Source organism: Peromyscus californicus, unplaced genomic scaffold (assembly GCF_007827085.1).
Source record: "Peromyscus californicus insignis strain IS unplaced genomic scaffold, ASM782708v3 Scaffold_2__1_contigs__length_46816999, whole genome shotgun sequence".
NCBI classification, from domain to species: Eukaryota; Metazoa; Chordata; class Mammalia; order Rodentia; family Cricetidae; genus Peromyscus; species Peromyscus californicus.
The window spans coordinates 795508-802722 of record NW_026294540.1 but is presented as its reverse complement, the minus strand read 5'-3'; positions in this window follow the sequence as shown (position 1 = coordinate 802722).

The following is a 7215-nucleotide window of genomic DNA, read 5'->3' as shown; positions in this document are numbered from 1 at the left end:
GGAGAGATGGCTCAGTAGTTAAGAGCACTGGCTGCTCTTCCAGAGGTCCTGATTTCAATTCCCAGCAACCACAAGGTGGCTCACAACCATCTCCAGTGGGATCTGATGCCCTCTTCTGGTGTAAAGGTGTACATGCAGATCGAGCACTCATAAACATAAAACAAATCTTTAAAATGGTTAACTGACAAACTTATGTGGTTGTAACAATGGCCTTTGACATCAGAAAAAGTACAAGCACTAGAAGAGCTGGTACAGGAGCAGCTAAATGCTCAACATATTGAAAAATCAACCATTCCCTGGAATTCTCCTGTATTTGTTATTAGAAAAAAATCGGGGGGGTGGGGGCTGGAGAGATGGCTCAGTGGTTAAGAGCACCGACTGCTCTTCCAGAGGTCCTGAGTTCAATTCCCAGCAACCACATGGTGGCTCACAACCACTTGTAATGAGATCTGGTGCCCTCTTCTGGCCTGCAGGGATACATGCAGGCAGAATACTGTATACATAATAAATAAATAAATCTTAAAAAAAAATCTGGAAAATGGAAATGTTAACAGATTTAAAAGTCATAAGTAAGGTGACTCAGCCAATGGGCTCCTTACAGCCTGGAATTCCCCTGCCTTCATTACTTAAGGGATGGTCTGTTATAGTGATTGATTTAATAGACTTGTTTTATCACTATACCTTTACAAGAACAGGATAAAGAAAAATGTGCCTCGACAGTGCCTTCTTATAATAATGTTCAACCTGTTAAAAGGTATTAGTGGAAAGTTCTTCCAGAAGGAATGTTAAACAACTGAACTTTGTGTCAATATTTTGCACAACAGTCCTTAGAAATAATTCATAAACAGTTTCCTCAATCTAAAATTTATCATTATATGGACAATATCTTACTGGCTGATTCAGATACAGATACCTTATAAAAAAGTTTGATGAAGTAAAGAGAATTTTGCTTTGATGGGGATTACATATTACAAATTGCTCCTGAAAAAATACAGAGAAGAGATTATATCAATTATCTAGAATATAAGAAAGGTTTATAGAAAATTCAACCACAGTAAGTACAAACTCTAATCAATTACAAATTCCTAATGATTTTCAAAAATTGCTGGCAGTTATTAACTGGCTATGGCCCACAATTGGATCAAGAGCTAAGTAATTTATTTCAAACTTTATAAGGTGATAAGGACTTAAAAAGTCCAAGAAAATTATCAGCTTAGGCTGAGAGAGAATTGGCTCTGGTAGAAAAGAAATTACAGGATGCACATGTGGATCGCTTGGATCCAAAGCGTGATTTTATTTTAGTTATTTTGCCTTCTACCAATTCTCCCACAGGAATTCTTATTCAGAGAGAAGATAATATCTTAGAATGGATATTTTTAGCACACAGAGTAAAAGAATAAAGACCTATGTAGGAAAGGTTTCTGAACTGATTCTGAAAGGAAAAATGAAACTTTGCCAATTAGCAGGAATATACCCAGCAGAAATTTTACTAATGCTGAAATTGCCTCATTATGGGCAGAAAATGAACACTGGCAAAGAGCTTGCAGTAATTTTTTGGGAAGAGTAACAACAAATATATCAAAATCAAGAAATTTCAGTTTATAAAAAGAACTAATTGGATTCTTCCTCATATAGTAAAAGGGAAACCAATTTTTGGAGCCCCTACATTCTATACTGATACAAATAAATCAGAAAAGGCAGGTTATAAATCAGGAAATTAAAGTAAAGTGGCTCAAAGCCCTTATGGTTCAGTTAAAAAATTCAGAGCTGTATGCCATTCTTATGATATTATTAGATTTATTAGATATTATTATTTTTCTGAATCTCTTAATATAGTTACTGACTCTCAATATGGAGAAAGAGTTGTTTTACATATTGAAACCACTGAACTTATTCTGGATGATTCAAAATTAACATCACTCTTTATTCAACTACAACAAATAATTAGAAATAGAAATCGTCCCTTGTATATAACACATATCAGATCCTGTACATGTCTACCAAGCCTTCTAGCATAAGGTAATGATGAAATTGATCAGCTAGGTAGGTAGGAAATGTGCTAGAAGCCTCAGAATTTTATAAGAAACATCATGCTAACAGCAAATGTTTGAAGAAAGATTTTTCTGTCATTTGGCAACAAGCCAAGGAAATTATAAGGAAATGTCCTACTTGTTCTTTGTATAACCAAACTCCATTACCTGCAGGAAGTAACCCAAAAGGTACCCAAAGAAATGAAATCTTGTAAATGCATGTGTTTCATTTTGCAGTTTAGAAAATTAAAGTATGTATACCACACCAAAGATACATATTCAAGATTTCAATGGGCAACTGCTCTGAGTTCTGAAAAGGATGATTCTGTCATTACACATTTATTAGAAGTTATAGCCATTATACCTGTACAAATTAAGACCAACAATGCTCCAGCATATCTCTAGTAAAACGAAACAGTTTTTTGCTTATTACAACATAAGCATATCACAGGTATACTACACAATCCTACAGGACAAGCAATTATAGAAAGATATAAGCACACTTTAAATGATATACTTAATAAATAAAGAGGGGTAATAAAGACCCCCAGAGATAGGTTACACAGTGCTTTATTAATTTTATTTGTTTTTGTTTTTTGAGACAGGGTTTCTCTGTGTAGTTTTGCGCCTTTCCTGGAACTCACTTTGTAGACCAGGCTGGCCTTGAACACACAGAGATCCACCTGCCTCTGCCTCCCGAGTGCTGGGATTAAAGGCGTGCGCCACCACTGCCCGGCAACTTTAAAACCTTTAAATGGTAATGAGAAAGGAACAACAGCTGTGGAGAGACACTGGATTGTAGAAAAAAAAAAACAACTGCTAAATTAAATCAGCCTGTACATTTTAAAGATGTGTTGACCTCAGAATAGAAACTGGGATATGTGTTATGTTGGGGAAGAGGTTTTGCCTTTTTTTCCACAGGATAAAAAAAGCTGTGGATACCATAAAGATTGATAAAGATTAGATTTGAACAGAAGAGACCTCTTGATTAGGAGAGGCAACAGTTCATCATATAGCTTGGTCATTCAATCCAAACTAACTTACAAAGACTTACAAATATCTTTCATTTGATTGGGCATGAAAAAAAACAAAAAAACCCCCAATAGTTTCAAATGACAGTTTACCAAAGGCACACTTATGGTTGCTGGGAATTGAACTCAGGACCTCTGAAAGAACAGCCAGTGCTCTTAACCGCTGAGCCATCTCTCCAGCCCCCCCATTTCTCTTTTTAACTACATTTTGCCTCTGGGCTTTTTATCTTTCTTTCTTTCTTTTTCTTTAGATTTATTTATTTATTATGCATACAGTGTTCTGTTTGCATGTATCCCTGCAGGCCAGAAGAGGGAGCCAAATCTCATTACAGATGGTTGTGAGCCACCACGTGGGTGCTGGGAATTGAACTCAGGACCTCTGGAAGAGCAGTCAGTACTCTTAACCTCTGAGTCATCTCTCCAGCCCCCTTTCTTTTTTCTATATATCTTTTATTCCTTCTTACTCCATGGCTGGTCGTGTAGCTGGCGGCCCCTGGCATCCTCCTCTTCTCTCTTTCTTGCTCCTCTCTTCCTCTGTCTGGCAGCCCTCCCTATTTCTCTCTCCAGCCTAGCTATTGGCCAGTCAGCTCTTTATTAGACCAATGAGGTGTTTTAGGCAGACAAAGCAACACAGCTTTACATTGTTAAACAAATGCAACATAAAAGAATGCAACACATCTTTGCATCATTAAACAAATATTCCACAGTATATACACATGTAACACACCTTAAACTAATATTCCACAACATTTGGATCTGTTAGTGAATCAAACTTGTTTTCTAAATCTCTAAGAGTTGGAGTATTTGGAGCTAAGGTAGAATATTTGACCAGGGTGGTGGTAGCTCATGCCTTTAATCCCAGCAGAGACAGGGGGATCTCTATAAGTTAGTTGTTTTCTAAATTCTAGAGTGAACAAGGGGGTGAAGGTGCATGCCTTTAATCCCACCACCCAGGGACAAAACCTCCTAATTGGTATGTTTGCACACTAGAAAAATCACAGACCATATTTGCAGATTATTATAAAAATCCTCTACAGGATTACTAGAAAGGCAGCTAATTTCCAATGGAGACAGGAACAAAGAGCAGCTTTTGAGACTAAGGTAAGCTATTCTCCATGTATGCAACCCTGACCTATATTGAAGCAGATGATACCCTAATTATGGATATCATATTTATTGGTGAATTGGCAACTGGGGATTCTTCATAAAGCAAAAAGGAGTCCACCAACATTTGTCTGTTGGCTTCTATTGCAAATGATTTCCATATGCAGAGAATAAATATTGTCTCTTTGAGAAACAAATCTGGCCATTTTATGACGCATGGAGAATCTTATTTTTTTTTATTTTTTTATTTTTTTTGGTTTTTTTTTTTTTGAGACAGGGTTTCTCTGTGTAGCTTTGCGCCTTTCCTGGGACTCACTTGGTAGCCCAGGCTGGCCTCGAACTCACAGAGATCCACCTGGCTCTGCCTCCCGAGTGCTGGGATTATAGGCGTGCGCCACCACCGCCCGGCTTGCATGGAGAATCTTTTTTTTTTTTTTTTTTTTTTGAATTCAGAAATTCCAACATTTATTTAAAATGAGACATCTGCAGAGCAAATAATTCTTAAATTGTGATTCAGGCTGAACCAACTTCATAAAAATATGCTGAGACCAGGCAAATCCACAGATTTCAACTACAAGTTCACTTCTTTGCCCATTCTTCTCTCTTCTTTCCCGAATAACCTCTTTCAGATAAGAGTTCAAGGGAGAATTTGTCCTGTTCTAACTCCTCATATTTTGTCCACTGCTCCTTAGGCAAGATCTGATGCCTCAGTTGGGTCCAGGGCTCTCTCAATGCTAAACAGTCTGCTGTTTAGAAGGCCAGGAAGCCTTCTTATGGCTTCGTTCACATCTTCAGTCTCAGATGCTGTATGATCTCACATTAACCCGTGAGGCCGGCCGGCATTCTCGCATGGAGAATCTTATACCCAGTCATTGCCAACTATCCTATGGTCATGAGGGCACCTCTTACAATGATGGATTGGATCTGTTTGAAAGCAGAGTCCTTTTCAGGCTTAGCCATGGAAGGAAAGTTATTACAGTGAAACTGGTACCTATCTGAATTCCTTCGTGACCAGGATGTGGTAGCAAAGAGGTCTGAGCCTTCCTGCACTGAGGAAATAGCTCAGTTGCCCATAATTCACCTCTTCCCCAAAAGAGGCACCTATAGAACTGTGGGGGATTAATGGAATGATCATAACATTTGGTTAACACATGGTTTACTGATGGTTCATCAAGCACTGACGGAACCAAAACTAAGGGAAAGTGGCAGCCCCTAGACGGGAATGGCCAGTACTGAGAAGGAACCACAAAATCAGCACTATTGGCTGTAAGACAAACAACTAGGAAAACAAAAGGAAAATCTTCTCCAATTCATGGTGCGTGTGCAATGGTACAGCTATATGGCCATCAAAATTTACTGACAGATAAATGGCAAAGATACCCGTTCATAGGAGGCATGAATGGAAATGGCATAACCTAGCAAAACTTAGCAAAGACATCAAGTTTTATGTTTTATGTAGTTCACACAGGCCAAACAGACAAAAATGTCTGAAAATAATGAAATAGTGAACAAACTGTCATCATGTTTAATTAAGACTAGAATATTAAAATTTGCCATGGAACAAACTCAGAATAAATCAGCAAGAATGACAGATTACACATTCAAAACACTTGAAAGTTTATCCCTAACACTAAAAAGTAAGAAGAAATGGAGAACCAAATTAAACCAGGACAACCCTATGAGAATAATTATTATAATGAATCCATAGCCGTCACACCTTTAATCCCAGCACTCGGGAGGCACAAATAGGCACATAAGAATTACAGTGATTTAAATTTAAAAGCCACTTGCAACCGGGCGGTGGTGGCGCATGCCTTTAATCCCAGCACTTGGGAGGCAGAGCCAGGAGGATCTCTGTGAGTTTGAGGCCAGCCTGGGCTACCAAGTGAGTTCCAGGAAAGGCGCAAAGCTACACAGGGAAACCCTGTCTCGAAAAACCAAAAAAAAAAAAAAAAAAGCCCCTTGCAAAAGGCAGGCTGAAATTCAAAGTGAAGTCCTTTGTGATCTAAAAAAAATACATTTAAACTTTGTATTTATGTATAAAGAGAAAGGGAAATATAGGTATATTTATCCACAATACTAAGGTATATTTAGTTTCAAAAGAATATTTTTTGTTTGTTTGTTTGAGACAGGGTTTCTCTGTGTAGTTTTGGTGCCTGTCCTGGACTAGCTCTGTAGACCAGGCTGTCCTCGAACTCACAGAGATCCACCTGCCTCTGCCTCCCAGTGCTGGGATTAAAGGCGTGCGCTACCACCGCCCGGCCAGAAGAATTTATTTATTTATTTATTTATTTATTTATTTATTTATTTATTTATTTATTTATTTATTTTGGTTTTTCGAGGCAGGGTTTCTCTGTAGCTTTGCGCCTTTCCTGGGACTCACTTGGTAGCCCAGGCTGGCCTCGAACTCACAGAGATCTGCCTGCCTCTGCCTCCCGAGTGCTGGGATTAAAGGCGTGCGCCACCACCGCCCGGCTGAAGAATTTTTTTAAATTGAAAGATAATACTTTTGTCAAAAAACTTGTTGCCCTAGGAAAGACATAACCTGCCAAAAAAGGAACTTCCCGCCACCTCAGAGTTAGGGTTGGAGCAGGGTTTTGCTTTTATCCTTCCAGGAGAATAAACATCTAGCTAAGGAATCTGGAGACCACTGGACAAGTGAAACATCTGAAGAAAAAGGACAGAACATCAAGAGAAAACGTCCCAAGAAAGAGTAAATTTGCCAAGTGGAATTGCCCACCTCCTGCTGATGGGCTTGAAATCCCGGCTCGGAGCCCTAGACTATTGCCAGCACCCATGCCACCATCTTGCCCCTTCCTGCAGGAGATCCGCCTCATGTAGGGGGGTAGAAGGGGTAGGATAAGCTCCCTTCTTTCTTCCCTCCGTGTGGCTGGCCGGCCAATGGTAGATTCTCAAATGCTTGTCTCTGCTGCCCTCTACAGACATAAGTGGTAAACGGTTTTTATGTGGTCCCAACTCAATTAAAAATTAAAGCTGGATCTCTGTGAGTTCGAGACCAGCCTGGGCTACCAAGTGAGTTCCAGGAAAGG